This window comes from Opisthorchis viverrini (assembly GCF_000715545.1).
Source record: "Opisthorchis viverrini unplaced genomic scaffold opera_v5_269, whole genome shotgun sequence".
Taxonomy (NCBI): domain Eukaryota; kingdom Metazoa; phylum Platyhelminthes; class Trematoda; order Opisthorchiida; family Opisthorchiidae; genus Opisthorchis; species Opisthorchis viverrini.
The window spans coordinates 325,507-343,315 of NW_008751927.1; positions in this window are offsets into that span (position 1 = coordinate 325,507).

The window sequence follows — 17,809 nt, forward strand, 5'->3', positions numbered from 1 at the left end:
GCTTTAAAATTTTGTGCTTTTATATTTGGCCTCCAATTCTGTCCTAACACTTGAGGTTTAGGTAGGCTGGCAATTCAAAGTGCTTTTGCTTTGCATTCAGGTCAAAGCTGTTCCATCCATTATGGTTAAGAATGACCTAGTTTGATTTGGCTGGCACCATCACGAATGCAACAATTCACTCTTTAAACCCGTAAATTGGGCTTGACGGTAATCTTTCTAAAGCCAATTTTTCAGCTGAATTCTCACCGTAATATTATTGCTAGCCTGACTACGTCCACGTTTATTCTCACGTTTGCAATCCTTTTCGTTCGAGGGGCGCCATTCTCTTATATAATTCTTATATCTTTCGAGAAGCAAGAAAGTATGACTTCATTGAGTAGATGTAGAAAGGTAGTGTATGTAACGTTACGCCTAATCGTCATGAGTCCCAAGAGGAAGGTTTGAACAGGCGGAAAATCTTTTATGTTCTCTACTTTGTTCCGGTACCGAAGTGTCAGGATGCACATGCAAACATGGGTGCTGAGACCTCAAATTTATCGTCGGAACATTGTAGTTGCCTACAAGTGTGCGTTCCCCAAACTTGAATAACTGAGGATTTTATTGTCTATTGAAAAATCCAATGTTAACAGACTTGACGGTTTGAGCCAATCAGAATGATACCAAGAAATCCATTTCCGTGAAAAGTCTTTTGATATGAATGAATGAATGACTGTATCACAGGACATTCATTAATTCCTCATCATGGCGGAAGTTGAATCAGATTTTTTGTGGATTTTCTGGAGTATCTGTAAGGTCATCGTCGTTCACGCGATCTTTTTCTGGGTGAGACAATGAGAATTTTCGGACAGAGTTTAATTGTNTTCACACACCCGGTCACAATAAATTCGACGTGTATCCCTACCTTCTTTCAGGAAAGAAACTTATCGTGTTTTTACTCTTTGTTCCACACGACTAAGTTCCTTGGTGTGATAGATTCGGAGGACAGATGATCTATCCAGATTCTCGTCAGATGCAGAGAGAGAGAGAGAGAGAAGCTCGCCCTATGGAAGTTCTGGTGGTACTTGCCGATTCTATTCAAAACTAGGGGCTGGACAGTGCCTTCAAGGGACCAGGTGTTGTCTCGCCGCCCCAAGTGCTTCATAAAGTTAGTAGAAATCGCTCCGAAAAATCTCCACTAGTTGATTGTGAGCGAATGCATCCTGTGCGATATGACCAGCTACTAATCAATGGGCGTTCATGCAGAACTTAGTAGATCTATCTTATTGGCTCGGACAGTGATTTCGAATAATTTTCAGACAAAAACAAGGCTTGACTGAAACACATGCAGAGCGTGTTATTCGTTTCCTTGTGCTTTCCCAGGGAGAGTTTTGAGATAGACGAACTTCCGCTCATCTAATCGAATTCACTGAGTTGCGCGGTTCAACCAAACTAGAGCTGGGTTCCGAAACCTGTGGAATAAACGAAGGTGTACCATACCGGAAGAAGAACACCTTGTAAAGTCTATTAATACTTGGTGGTCGAGGAGCACACCGCTGAGTGGTCCTCATTCGACTATCACGGAGGCAGACAAGTCAATGTGAACAAGGCATATGGACCATGATTCATGCTCCCAAGCCTGTTTTGTACTGCGAAATGTATCATTCCATATATATCTTGACCATCGCAAATTATCTACTCCACAGTTTGGGTCAATTCGAGAGAAACCGAAGTGGTGTCGACCCGACAAAGATCAATATGGATGCTATTTCGTGAGCGGAGCCCAAGGTATTCATCATTTCGTTGATGAAAACCGGATCAGCCGAATAGTGAAGTGAGAACAGCACTTTTTTGCCCCAACACGTCACTTTATCCACACATTTTATCGGACAGAAATAACACCAGATTGTCTCGCCTATAGGTTCGCCGTTTTCAACATGCCACATCCTAATCTGGTTCTATCCTGAGGATTTCCAGTGGGACAAACCCGACCCCATTCGGTATTTAAATGTGTTTGAAATTTCATAAGCTTATCGGCCTACACATAGGACAGGGTGTGAAAAATTTGAGGAAATTCATCGGTAAGTAGTTGGTGGCTGGACCATTGTCTAGAATGAAAAATATCCCAGAAATTTTACGCCGTCTGAGCTCACTCTATTGTCCAAACGGTTGTGAAAACCAGGAAGGCAAAGTGCATTCAAATGTTTTATGGACAAACGGGCTCATGTTCTTTTTTGTTCAATGAGCGGGAAAAACAGTGTGAAAGATGCTGTACAACAGACACTTGTAGTAAGAATTATCAGATGGAACTAGGCGAGTACCTGACGACCTGAAATTTCCAACATAATGGTATTCAGAAAAAAACTTCAAGTGTCTAACCATTCTATCGACGGGCAAAAACACGTAGCAGATTAAATTAGGTAAAACTAACCCATGTGGATACAATGCCTACATTAATCTATATTTGAATTGTGTTGGGTTACCCGATGTCCCCAGGCCAAAAGAGTCCGAAACGAAATTTATAATGAAAAAGGTTCACTACCTAAAATTTTCTTTCATGGAGAAGAATAAGCATGTTGCATTAGTGAGCGTCGTTCAGTTGTAACACCCCTTCGGTGCCTAGCTGCCATGCAACCCAAAGGAAGCACGAGGGCTAGGATACTACCAGGTTGCCCAAGCCTAGACAGGGGAAATCGAGAAGGAGAGGTCGGTTTCGAACAACGGACCTTCCGGTCAGTAAATTCGGAGCACAGAAACTCCCCATAGTTTGCGCGCCGCATGACCACAAATCAAACTAGTGATCGGCCTACGATTTCAAAATCATTCTGATACTATTAGAAAATGTGTTTCAGAATACCAAGCATCCTCCATATTACAGCTGTCCGTTGTCGGAGGGTAATTTAAATTGAATTCACGCTCAGTTTCCCCCTCATGGAAACGAAACATGGCCAGTTATAAATGAACTTCGGCGTTTCAATGGCACAACAATTCCTGTTCAGGAAATCTTCGGGAAAATTAACAGTTATACTTACGAGTAGGTAAGATGATAACAAAACTGGTGATAACCATGGTTAATACGACAAGACAGACGCTTCCATTTTGAAGTGCACTTGAAAGTGGGCTTCAGAGTAATGGTTGTGTTCGGTGAGTTCTGTAGATGAAAAATCTTAAACAGGAAAACATCTCGTTGTTAGAATAAATAATTCACTGCAAAAAATCGTCTACGTGACCCTACCACGAAAAAAGTTCACTTTCATGACGTGTGTGGTTCTACCATTGAAGGTTCAGTTGACATAAATCCTGCATGATACACGACTTTTTAGTTCGGATTCACGGTGTGGAGATTTCCCTGGTTATGATGCCGTAAAATGGCTAGTGCCAATAAATTTGTCGATCGACCTTGTGTTGTTTCTGGTAATGAAACCTATTTGGGTCATCAGCTTACGATTACTGCTAATCCTAATCAAGATCACTAGTTGATGGGGCATCAGTACTTCTTTCGATGAACACCGCACTTGTAAAATGCTGCTCAGCGGAGTTTGTTGACTGTATCATTAAAGTGACTTTTATTACGTTTCGCAACATCGCTTAACAAGCATGGGGATCTTCTGCACAAAAAAATGAGAAACTGGTCTTAAATTCGGCAAATGACCGTCTTCAAGTACAAAGTTTTGAAATTATGAGTGTGCCAATTTGAACAGAAGCTGATAAATCAAGAAAAGTGGGTCATCTCGACAGTGTTTCGCACATACTACCAACTGGATGGTTCATTCACAATCAGGTTAGCTGACCTAGTCTGCTCGTTTGTCAAACCAGCACATGAAGCTATCAGTCTGCACCAACATTCTGCGTCAGACCTAGTCATCAGTCATTTGTGAGTGCGGTATGCATCGGATCAATACAATGCCGACAGTGTGTGCTGTCTTTGATATTTGACTGCTCACCGGTTTCTGTCATGCCACACCTACATGGCGCTCACCAGTCTAACAAGAGACCACAAACTGTCAATTTCTCGCTCCGCTCATAGTTATCAAAACTGCTGAAGGGTCTGAGTGACTAGGTACGAAAGACTCACTTGGTGTTGGTAGAAAATGGGAGGTAAGTATATCCTCACCAGGTGGAACTTCGGCGAATAATCTACAGTTGATAAGCCCATAGTTAACAAGTATAGTCGATACGAAACGAGGGTTATCTTGAATGATGGATAGAGTACAGTAAGCGACAGCATCAAAATGGGACGCTGTAGTTGAAGTAGGACGAGGTTATAGCATGATTTTTGGTCCGAAATTGTTGGTGATACGGATCTATAAACCGAACGTGGAATAGCATTCTATTCTATCTCTGTGTGTCACCCTATCACATCTCTATCGACAAACTCGGCTGATACGCAGTGGTATTCACTTTAATTTTCATAAACCCTTAATCTTTATTGACTAGAAGAAGAGATGGGGAAAATACTAGTGGCCGCATATGATTCAGTAGTCAATGTGTTTTGGTGGCTCGAGCGGACCAGTTGGATGTCAGTCAGCTGGCAGCTGATCGGCTCACCGAGCTCCAAAGTGGGCTCGCAAAGGTTTTGTCACCAAACTAAGGGACGTTGCAGTCCGTGCACCGATGCTGTCTCCTCCTCTGATGAGGCCACGTTGCCAAGCCCGGCGAACAGATCAGCTGCCAACTGATCAACACTCAACGTTGCAGTAGGATTGTAATAGATATATTCGACACCGGTGGCTTGCTAAAAAGTGAATTTACTGGAGCACGCAGTCTTCCGCGCCGTGATTTTTATGTGCTGAGTTAGTCTGCATGAAAAACCATAAGACCAAAAGCACTCGACAGTTAAATTTCGTTTTTAAGGTTTCACAAGTACTGCTGTTCTTCCGCACTCACCACCCCCGTTGCTATTCTGGAAACCGTAGCGCTCAAAAATACCGATAAGAGCCACAGCGCTAAGCCATCTGTACCAAGGTGCGTACTACTAGGCTTGCGAGTGCTCAAGAGTGTTTTTAGAATCTGCCAACCACTAGTGCTTTATTCTGACAGTCAACCACCGAACCCTTTGCGGTTTGCTTGCTTCCGCACGGGGCGAATATGCGTGTCGGTACGTGTGCAATGAGGTGGTGACTTGGAGCATTGGCGGCAAACTTGACAGGTTTCTTTTGGTACATTAAACATGAAATGGCCTGTTTGGTTGAATGAAAACTTTTTACTGATTGATTGAAAACAACTACGGTCCATGTGTTCGCAAATTACCAAGTGACTATGTTCGATTGGTAATGTCGGAGGTAAACGGAGAGAACCAATGCATATCCAATAGAAGATGCATGGAGCATAACCTAATCACCACATCTTTACTGGTTAAGCCACCGGAAACGTCACTCGGTTCTGTCCGAATAGCATTCTCAGCGGCCAAGTCATTCTTCAAACGAGGATCTACTTGACTATTCGGCGTTTATCTGATATCCATCACCACGCATGTCGGCTCGATCAAGGTCTTCAGACCGTGCTCTCACCCGCAGACTCCCATTTAATCCAAAGTAACAGAAGTGAAAGCGATCCAAGGACAACACTGCAAAAGGGGACAAATCCGTAAGTTCGAAAAGTTTCTTTCTGAGACTCCTATTTCTAGTGAGCCCATGACTAAGCCTGAGCCACATACTAGCGTGGCAAGTCAGGAAGAGCCTTGTCTGTTAGAGAAGGGCTTGGATTTTTCAATAAGCAACTAACTTAAAAAGGCGGAAGAAATACTCCCCAGCGTAAAATCTGTGTTTCAGAAACTTCTGACAACGGACGTGAAGAAACTACGGGCACAGTTGGTCACAGTCCTCAAGTCCTAGCAGACAGGAACTCCAAATATTCCACCAGCAGAGCAGAGAGCGCAAAACATCCTAAAACAGGTGGAGAGCATAGCGATCACGAGGACGGGTAGGGGTAAGACCATTGTTTTCATGAAAAGGAGTGATTATCTACAGAAGGTCCAGCAACACCTAGCTGGGGGTCCTTACCGGCAGACCGATAATCGAAAAATTACACCTATAATGAATAGGAATGAAGCCGAAGTTGGCAAATGTTTGATGTCCGTGATAAAACATTTAGGGCAAGGTAAATGGTAGCGATTGTGCCCCAAAAGTACAATCCGACCACGGCTTTATGCGCCATAAAAACTATGGACAAGATATGCCGTTGAGACAGGTATTAGACGGAATGGGTACCCCACCGCAAGAGCTGGCCAGATTCTTGGCCGGTATTTTAAAACTCTTCACCGGTAAATCTAGTACTTACATTAAGAATTCGTATGACTTTGCCAACAATATGGCGGGGGTCACCGTTGCACCAGATGACATTCTGGTAAGTTTCGATGCCAATTCATTATATACAAATGTGCCAAAAGAGGACTCTTTAGAAAAATGCTAAGTGACTGCTACTAGCAGGGGCAACCCTTTGAGAACGAAAGCAGCTCACGGTGGATGAAATAGTGGAAGGCATAAAAGCATGCCTGAATCTCACCCACTTCGTTTTCGACTACGTGGTTTACACTCAGGAACAAGGTCTAGCAATGGGATCTCCAATGTCCCCGGTTTTGGAAAATATATTTAAACAGAGGGCTTTGGTTGGATTCCCATACCCACCTAAGATATTCTGGCGTTATGTAGATGACACATTCGTCGTGATGAAACATGAGATGGTCAGTGAATTTACATCCGGATGAACTGAGTGCGTCCGTCGAATTTTGTATGAAGATAGAGCCAACTAGGGTACACTGGCCTTTTTAGTGTCCTTGGCACATGGGGTAGAAACCAACTAGCACTGGAGCAGTTTTGAATTACTCGTCGGCTCATTCAAAATCGGTATTCGCTTGTGTAACCTCATCAATATTTAGACGTGTAAGGGCCCTGTGAACTGAGTTTGATCGGACAGCGGCTAAAATTAACGTAAACAACGAATTTCGGGTCAGTTAGTATCCATTCAACGAATTTCGGGTCAGTTAGTATCCATTCAGTTTGATTGGGCATCAGTTGCAAAAGTTGGTGGGATCGGTAGCGAACAATCCCATGTAAACTAGGGACTCCGGAGATCTTTCGACGGATTCTAAACACAGCTAACATAAGACTAACTTTCCAGAGGGGAAACACTGCACTCTGCAGCGGTACAATTGAAGGATTGCCTTCTGACAAACAGAACCAGGGACTGTCTACAAAATTAAGTAAAATGACTGCACTAAGGTCTACATAGGACTGGGAACTTCACATCTGAAACGGAGAATGTAGGAGAAAAATTTACAGACCGCCGAGGAACGTACATGAGCATCGAGTTTTACTAAAAGACTCGGCAATGGGGAAAAATTCCTGTCCTCTTACCTCCATTTATCGTGGATATAGAATCCGTATATAGATGCCGGAGTATATATGGCAAAACCGAGGAGCACTTTGATGAGTGAGCGGCCCAACAACGTCACACGGAATACAACAAAAAAAGTTTCAGTCTACTCTCGAGCGTGGTGATCGGATATGGGTTGACACATCGGCCGCGTCTGCGACATCCTGGCAAAATAACGCAGGGAATGAAACGGACCCTATCTAGCTGAATGTATCCTTACTTAACCAACTCGTGTTATACATGACGTACCTTTCGTCAGATGGTCGAGGACTGTTCAAGAAGATAGGCTCTCCCTACTCACCCTATCTCGAATCTACCGAGGGAGGATTCCCCCCAGGTCAGAGTCAAACTTGAGGCAGTCCACAGGTGTTCAACAAACAACCCCCTGCACGCGTCTGACCAAACAGGAGGTTGACCCAAACTGAACATGACTATATATAGACAAGAAAAATCTCCGACATTTTTGCTTACGTTACTGAAATACCAAACTGACTACAAACACATTCCACATAATTCAGACTGGATATTAAAAGTAACCTTATTATTGATAGTTATTTTTGATGTACAACGTGATATTCTTAGTAAAATTTAAGTTTACACATTCTGGTGATATGCCCCCAATACATATGATGTCTGCACAGGATCGATTAAAGCTGTGATTAAAACGCTTGTTTTGTTTTTCAATTAGAGACATGGGCATCTCCAGGTCCTTCCTGTCCCTGTTCGCTGAGTACTCTACCTCTGATTCTCTCCAAGACAATATTTTAAAGGTTATTCTTGATTCATACGAAAATGTGTGACAAAATTAGCACATCAGTTGTTAAGTGCTAGTGAGAGTTTCAGTTGCCAACCAAAACTGGAGCGGTTTTGGAACACTCGTCTGCCCATCTGAAGTCGGTATTCGCTAGTATCGGTTCATCAATGTGTAGGCGCGTAAGCGGCACCGAAGAAGTTCATCGGACTTCGGTCCAAAGAACAAACTTCGTGATAGCGGATATCCGGCTAGTTTGATTGGGCATCAGTTGCAAAAGTTGGTGGGATCGGTAGCGAACAATCCCATGTAAACTAGGGACTCCGGAGATCTTTCGACGGATTCTAAACACAGCTAACATAAGACTAACTTTCCAGAGGGGAAACACTGCACTCTGCAGCGGTACAATTGAAGGATTGCCTTCTGACAAACAGAACCAGGGACTGTCTACAAAATTAAGTAAAATGACTGCACCAAGTTTTACCTAGGACAGACGACTAATGAATTTCAAACATGAATTGGAGAATATAGGAGGGAAATAAACAGGTCGCCGATAAACGCACATGTGCATCGAGCTTTACTAAAAGAATCGACAATGGCGACAACTTCACCGGACATGAGACACAAATAGATTTAGATGTCGAAGTTTCCAGACGAGGACCACGGTCCAGGTCACTGAAACTGATGGACGAGGCGAATCACATCACCGAGCACTGCAGTGTTAACAGAATAGAAGTCGTGGAATTGGTAGTCACATGGAGAACGGTTTCGGATCAATCGAGACGTGTTAGTGTAGTGCCACCGAATCCCCCCTCCCCCCAACTAAATTTTCGTAACACTCGCAATCCTACGAAGACCAACGAAATCTACGAATGGCACTCTCGGTCAATCACTCGTTGAAGCACGTTGATCCAAACCCGATCGGAACTAATTTGGAACTCCCCCAACCCATCAACGCAAAATTTTGGCAACCAAACTAACTGACAAGAGCCGTTGGTTGACACTCAACACTGGTCTGGTGCGGTAATATGAAGATGCCTTACTGATTGGTTCTCCGTCTGCCTGAAAATCTGACCAACTTGATGCTCTGGTCTAATTAAGCTTTTGTGGCGAAAGCGAAACTTTGTCGAATTTGAAACCACTGATTTTTTTACCACGCTTTTCAGAAATGAATGAAACTTACTTTGATATTCAGTCTCTTTCACACGTGCAACATATCGCCACAAAAGTCTTGATCACCTACTTCCAAAAAGTCGTGAACCCGAAAGATTACAAGGGTAAAACAAGCATGTGTAAGCAATAATTGATCGGGTTCTGATAAACAGAATTTGTGCAGCGTAGCAGACAAATAGTCGTATCAAAAACCTGGTGATGGGATGCATCCTGGACACACCTGGGTATCATTTTTGTGTGGGGCAATACATAAAAATTGCGCATGAAACCTGCAGAAGGTTCTATAGGTGTGGTATTTAAAACATACAATTACACGGCTTAAAATGCTATCTCATGTTACTGTTCCATCATTTTCGGTTTACAGAAACTCAGGAAGCTGCAAGCTATCTAGGATTTAAATATACTCCCACGATGACATCTACGATTGGCGCTCCTGCAACAATTTTTTTCTTTTGAAAGGACATTTCTCTAGAGTGCTCCAAGTTCACTAAGTTGTGAGGCAACTTCACCTCTGGTCGGGGAATAGCCGAATTTTCTTGACTGAAAGTATAGAAGATAAGTCTAGTCAGTATCCACAATATCCATCAAGATAAGCACAATATCAAGAGGGCTTAGTAAAGGTCGACTAGGTTGAAGTAACGAGTGAATGCTCAAAACCCTCGCAAAGTACTACAGAACTAGAAGAGTTCATCGTTGCCCGGCAACTGTTAATGCCCGGCATTAAAAAAACGTGTGGGATGCTGCTGACACATCACATAGATAAGGGATGGAGACGACATGTGACAGTTGTGGGAGCCAAAAAACAACTGAGACGAACATTTCCCCTAACCCAACAGATCCAGTTAAATTCGAAATGCACTACTCGTAAGGTTGCTGAAAATTCTTCAACAGCCCACGACCGTTTTCGCCCTTCTTGGGGTACATCAGGTGAGCATGATCCTCGAGTTTCCGTCAACCTTATGTTCCGAGTGTACATGTATCGCGATATCTCGAATGTCGTAGCAACTGAAGCATGAGGCGGCCTGGTGAAGCATATTCAGTTGCCTGTAAACATCAAAACCGAGAGATTCAGCTGGGTTCCAGATCAGTCGCTCGCAAAACCAAATTTGTTTGCAAATGAGTGCATTTTGCCATCCATATGACAAATGATATTGCAGCTCGAACTGAACTGGCAGGCCAAGCTTATATTTATTTACATGGAAGTGAAATTCGGGGATAGCGAATTTTGAACCCTGTATTGAACATCCACTGGGATATTCTCATCACGCTGCAGACGAGGAAAACGCTGTCTTGGGAGGGTTTGTACTCTCGCTTTTGTACAGCAGTGACATCTAAAATTCAAAATAAGGTCTCTCTATTCCTGGGGAACTAATTGAAGAACAGGATGTGAACTAGCAAAGCGATGGTAGTCGTCCGATGCAGTATGGTGCATCAGTGGAACCGAAATTAGAAGATAGCCTGTGCTGATGGTCAAGTGTAAACGGCAGCAACTTGAAACGTATCTGAAGCCTACTCGAGGAGACCGTCAAAGTGGAGTCAAATCGGTAAGCAACTGGTCAAAATGATTGCACACAAAATGTTCGCAGATATTTGCCAATTAACAGCTCTTCGTTATTCCCTTCTTATAGAGATGAAATCAAGATTAAACGTTCAAAATCGATTAGGGATTTGAATTAGCAGGCGATTTCCACAGTCAAGTATTGTAACATTAAGCTGATGCTACGGTCGGCAGTCGATTGGTGCGGATCATGTGACCTTACCATCTTGATGGTAAAATTTCCGAGAAAAACAGGGTGCCCTCTTTCACATGCAATTCATTCGTATAATTTACTTTTTCAAATACGTTTTTAAGCACAACAAAGTGCACCCAGTCGTAAACGGTAGTTCCCCAGGAAACCACAGAACAAATTCATCCAATAGGTTCTCTCTCCATTTGGGATAGATTCCATTTATGATTTTATTGCCTATTTGTGTTTGCAGTAGAGAATACTTGTGAATTTTGTCAAAAGGTTAGTCTTTCCGTTTATCCGGTAATAAGAATCAAAAGGACTGCATTTTTATTGAGCATGCGAATTATTCAGCGACCGCCATTTGGGACAATGTGGAAAAACCCCATGACTGAAGTTGTTTGAAAAACCATTTTGGTCCAAAAATGAAAAGAATACAAACAATGTATTTGTGCGAATTCTACCTTGCCGAGTTTATTGACAGAAGCTGGGTAAGCAGTAGGCTGTTTTGTGCGTAGGTTCGGTTCCCATTCGCGTGACAATCCTTTTACGCCCGGTGCCCATCCTCTGCCGCACTCCAAACGACCATCACGCTTCCCTACGTCACCCCAGCCGAAAAATTAGGCTGGAATGTGATGATCGTCCATTTAACTTCTCCTGAAATCTCATATCTCTTGAGCTGCAGTCCGGGCCTTGACGTAGTCTGTCTCATTCTTTGCTTTTCTGTTTTCACTTCCGCCTGTGGTAGTTCCGGCCAAATTGGCTAACGTACGTGTTCCTAACGCAATCTGCTCAACTAAGTGAATCTCTGTGGGTACCTACCGGACACTCATTATCTGTCAGAAGTTAGCATAAAAAATGGAATAAATGATAACATATATGTGCACAATTTTCAAAGACTGCACTCCAGTTGAAAAGAATATTACCAGTAACAGATAAATAAGTGGACAATGAAATGGTTGAAAGAGTTTTTCAAGTTGGGAATTCTTCTTGCACTGCACTGTGACCAATACTACGTATGAACGAAACTCTTCAGCTTAACGAAACTAATAGAACACCCTCAAGCACAAACCGGCTTAGAAGTCATATCACGCATAAAAATCGATAGTATAGCCGACCGATACACTTGTAAACCGCAGTTGTTCAATAACAGAATTTTAGATCACGAAAACATACGGGACGTTATTTTCTTGTCCTTGAACAAAGATGAAAATAAAAGACCATCGATTGAGACCACTGGATAAAATTCTCTATGAACATGGGAATGAGATCTCCTAGCAACCTTACCAGTATGTGATACAGTGAAGTTTCCTCGATATTCGATAGAAACCGGAAATGCCAATACGAGTGGATGAGTGGCCGACTCTCATCTTGGGAAATCGATATCTAAAAGACATATCACTTGGAGGCGAAAATTTCCACGCCAATGATGAAGACACCTAAATATACATCGCTTTCACTTGCTTCAGGAGTTTAAAAAAATTATTGGTTAGGCCCATATGTCTCATAATAGAAGTCTATGGAATAGTATCCGTTTGAGACAATCACGGCTATATTTTGGAAGTTTGCGTGGAATTTCGTGGGTTCTCTTTTTTCTCCGAACTCCCACCGGGCTGAAACTGCCAAAGGTTCTTGATTGTTGCGCACTGCCCCTTCTTTCAGTTTTCTTCCACCAAGTGGGATAATTCCCACATTGTAGTAGGGTTAGCATTGCCGTTGCACAAAATACCATTTAATAAAAGGACCCCAATAAGTAGGCAATCCAATCCTAACTCGTCACCACCAGGGACCAATTTATCCAGAAATCAGGAACTGCGAACATCGACTGACATGACAGTTGATTTCTATTCGTTAACGGCAAACAACAGCACTCAATCACCAGCTTAAGGCCTGTTGTTTGCAACTCATGCTCATTTGAAGCACGGAATAAGGAGTGTGACAACGCCACCCCAAGTTAACAATCGGGTGACCGTACGTCTTGTGTAAACCACGAGAGGTTGCTTGAAAAATGGGCTCAACGTTGGTGTCTAGTTTCTCGATTTAGCGCCAAGAATGATCCGAATGGTCAACAAGATGAGACCTTCGAAGAGGCTTTCGGTGTGGGCATGGTAACTCGGCTGTAAACACCCGGATCTCTAGGTAATGGTGACGAGAACCTCAAATTTGAAATACTGAAATCAGCCAGAAGGAATTCATGGATCACTAGTCACCTCCTGTAATTGAGGGTAACTACGCCTCAACTTGGGTCTAGAAAACTGGTCCGAAACTCACTATTTATTGATGGCGTCAGTCTGGTGTTGACACCAATATCAACGTTCTTTCCAGGGTCAACTTCATTAACAAGGCACCCAAATCATCATATTAAAAAGCCCTAGAGTTCTGGGTCAGCAAAAACCACACAGATAATTAGTTGAGCCATAGCTCTGTCAATGCCCGAGAGCGGCCTGCAGTCGTACCACGGCACTCATTTCACAGCCATGTCACCCACACAAATGTATGAATTGAGTGCCAGGGGAGAACAGAAGACAAGTTCCGGACATCGGCTGTGACTCAGGTAAAAGTGTCGTCAAGTCAGTGGTCCGCTGGAAATAAAAAAAACGACCAAAAGAAAACGGCTGGTGAAGGTCTTTATGAGCAGGAACGTAAATCCACTCAAAACTTGGGGACTTGACAGAAGTAACAACAAAGAAATGTGCCGAATTCGGAAATAACTACTATTTCGAAATACCCAACAGAGCTTTTTCGAAAGAAATTAGTTCATGACCAGTCAGCTCAACGGTAAATACTGCGACGGACCGCGAAAAGTATGCACTCAATTTCTCTTTGGTGGAATCGAACATGGCACTTTTGGGGGTTGTCATCTTTGTACCAATCTTTGTCTTCCTCGATGTAATGCTAGAAAGAGTGAACCTGAGCTTGATTCCGACTTTCAGAAGGTGATAAAGGAGAGAGATAAAACTGAAAATGCTGAAGCAGTCATTTGCAATTTGCATTGGGGCATGAGACCAACTGTACAGGCGTCAGTATAGGTTCGCGCACGCAAAGCACGGTCTTGATTCCAGCTGACTTTTCACGAATGTGCCATTCGAGGAATCAGTGACTGGTACTCCTTATTCCAAACTTTGTTTTGTGCGCGAAGTGTTCCATTACGAGTCAGCCGCTAAATTTACTGAGAGAAAGAGTATGTATCGATGGGTCTACCATCAAGTCCTCTTGTATGAGGTGTTTTTAAGAGTAAATTAGATAGCGATACACTCAAACCCGTTATCAGGCAATTAGCTTTATGTTGACATATACTGATGAACTATACATTGCTATACAACAGCACCAACTTGGATGAGTTAATGAGTGTCTGTGACTCAACTCCTCTATAGAGCAGGAAACTGATGGGTGTTTTGGCTTTTTGGATGAATGTCTGAAGAATAAGGAGAAGTAACCATCTCTCTGCTGGTCATCATATAAATTTCACGAGCCCTTCACCATAAATTCAAAAAGAAATGTTCACAGGTTCCTCACTGAGTGATCAATGAAGATTAATTCTGATGGACCAACAAGAACTGAAGTTTCCGGAACAAGTACTCAGGGCAAATATTTTCCCGGTCATTTTCATGTGAAGAACAATGGATTCGCTCGACTAGTGAGTCTGTACCGGTGTAGCACATGAATTGGAAAAAGACACCGTGCTTATTTCCGGAAGACCAGGGTATGGTCTATTCATGGCTTCATATTTCAGTTCCTGTCCCAAAATATGACCGCAGCAGGACGATAAATTTCAAAACGCTGCCGACATCTTTTATGTGTGCTCATGCCCCGCGCACCCGTGTTCGTCTCACACTGAGGTGTTTTTCTGATGCATTGGGCGAACTTTGTTCGCTTAGTTGTGGAAACTACGGTCTCAGCTCAGGCGCTATCGGTTTGCACCTAAACGAAACCACTCACACGACAGGATTCAGATCAAGTAGTTCACATAAATCCATCACAGTCTGTGAGAATCCGGCTGCTGTCTGTAGCCCAGGCAACCGCAATCAGTCAAAACACTTGAGATTTGTGCATACAATGAGCTTGTGTTGGTCCTATTACAACCCCACTCAATGTGGTTCCGACGCTGACCCGATTCTGGGTAATGTCAGCATTTGACCTCCAAGCACCCTTTATAATATTTTGCTAGATCTTTTTCCTATATTTAATACAAACCGCGATATATCAGCCAGCCGACCAAACGCCATGATGCGTCTTTCAGCGAAGCAGCGTTTCAAAATGTTGAAGTCATCTAACAAGGCATCCATGAGAAGGCTAAACTACGAAAGAGAGGGCGTCTGGAACAAAGAGAACCTTGGGATAGCAAATACAACTGTAGCAGAACACATAAATGAGCACCTCCATTCTTTAAGCTGACGGGGAATGCAAAGAACTCTTTGTTCAATGGAGGTCTGGTGACGATGTTATCCTTCAATATGTTGAATATATCAAAAGCTCATGAGGTAATCAAGAGGATATGTTCCGAAAACCCGCGGCTACATCCAACTAACAAATAAAAGTGGCATCTGATGAGTCACGGAGTGCAGTGTTCCTCATACTGCATCGACTTCTGGCTGGAAGAATCAAATAATCGACAGAGTTTTGTGAGAAAGAGGAGCACAGCTGAAAGCCCAATTCAAAGCTAGGACATATTTCCTTCTATGCTTAAATCGGTATCCGCAGAAGCTGTCATGTTTGCAACCAAGTCCCTTGGTCCCACAGGATCTGGAACTTGAATGGTTAAATGATGACCCGATGCTTAAAGATTTTGATGGCTGTTGAGTCCTCCACCGGGATTTTATCGAGCACAACGAGCACTTGCATTGCAAAGCACGAGAAGCTGGAATTTATCGGGAATTTCCATCTTTCCTTGCACCTTCGCAAGCTACCGCAAACTATTTCCGCATAGAAAGGGTCTTTGGATTTGGGAGCCATGCCAACGAACTTTCAGGAAACGGATGGTTGTGTGAAGGAAAGGTCTACGTCGGATGCATGCTAGAGTCAACTCAATGGTGAAGTCTTACTATAGTGATTTGCATATGTCAATCTTGCAATGTGCACTGGCACGCGATGCATCGCCCTTATGGTGAGAAATCGCTCCACCGGTCAGTCAGAGGCGCAAGGAAGGGAGGCCTCCTGTCACCACCTTGTTTCCTCATGGTTATGGATATGACTCTGCCGTTTGCGATGTCTGAACTGGGTTTCACACTCAAGAACAGATTGTTTGTCTGAATTGAGCGGATGGCCTGTATTTGACTTCCTGATCAGAATTCCAATTAGAAGTAAAGATACAGGGACTAATTGATGGTTTAACACAAAAGGAATGACTGTCATGTGAGTTTGCTTTGGGCTTATATTTGTACTCTGTCAATGGAACTGGATGCACCAGGGAGAAGAAATCTCCTTGATTGCGTTAAAAAGTGGGCTAAGACCTTGAAAATGATAAGTTAGGCTGTAGGAGATACGTTAGTGAATGCGGCCGAAAGGCTGTATAATTTTGACTTTGAGAAATCGATTTTACCTAGTCATACGCATGAAAACACACTGAAGGTTTTGAACTGGCTCATTAGGAGCCGGATGGGGTAATGACTCAAACATCCATACGATACTAGCTTAGCTTTCTTCTAAGACAGCAATAACCACAAGGGTTTGGGGCTCTCCAGCCTTTACGTTCTCTTTTCCATCTACGATGATCGCGCTTGTTTGTCCTTTCGGCCAGCCTACTGTTTTTGGCAGTAAGAGATAAAACAACATAGGTGGTATTCTGAAGAGTGCTTTTGCAAGATGTAACCAGGCTGGCGACTCTTGGAGAAAAGCCCAAAGTTTCACGCCTCAGGAAAGCCTTAGGTAGTGTTCTGCTGAATGTCCTTGATTTTTCATTGATAAGACACATCGCCAGCGTCTGAGCAGAGTAACGGATGGTTGTACTAGAAATGTACTTCATCGGATATATTAAAAAAAACAGAGACTCATATGCTTTTCATACGTAGAAAACAAGTTTATTTGGAACTTTCTAGAAAAAGGGACCTTCAGCTCTCGTACATAAATAGAAATTTGTTGAATTCAACCAACAGACAGTTCAACCCAGGAGAGATCAGTCTGACCAGGCCTTCTGGGTGGTTCCTACTAAGCGAAAGACAGTGGGCTCAATTTAACCTGAAGAACGAAACGCAAACACAGAGGTGACGGCGTCGTCTGCAGAACATTCTTTTACTCAGAGTTTTCCCTTCGAAAATATCTTGAAGCTTTTCACTCAGTGGACCAGAAATTTCACGCAATACTATGTGCGCTTATTTCGCGATATGGACTTGAATTTGCAAGGAAAAGTATATTGATTCCGGATGTTAATGAGGGATTGGTTATTAATGTAGGTTGTCAACAGAAAATCAGGAAACCGCTTATAATTGGGCACATCATTCAAAAACTATGAATGGTCTCCAACACGCATGTTATTATTCTCTCTTGCGAAACTTATCTATATCTTGCCCGGTGGCAACACCTTTATAACACGCTTCATGAGATTCAGTTGAGTCTCTTGTGAAAAACCAAATTGATTTGCTAATGAGTGCATTTCGCGATAACAGTCCAATTTGGGTTCAAGTAGAACATAAGGTGGACGGAAACTCGGGGACTGCGCCTACCCGGTGAGCCCCAAGAAGGGAGAAACCGGTCGTGGGCTGTCGAAGAGATCTCAGCAACCTTGTGAGTAGTTTCCCTTATGAACATCAAACAGATGATGTTCAGTTAATCAGTACGTCCATACCGCAAACTTTCCTAGTGTTAATGGCAA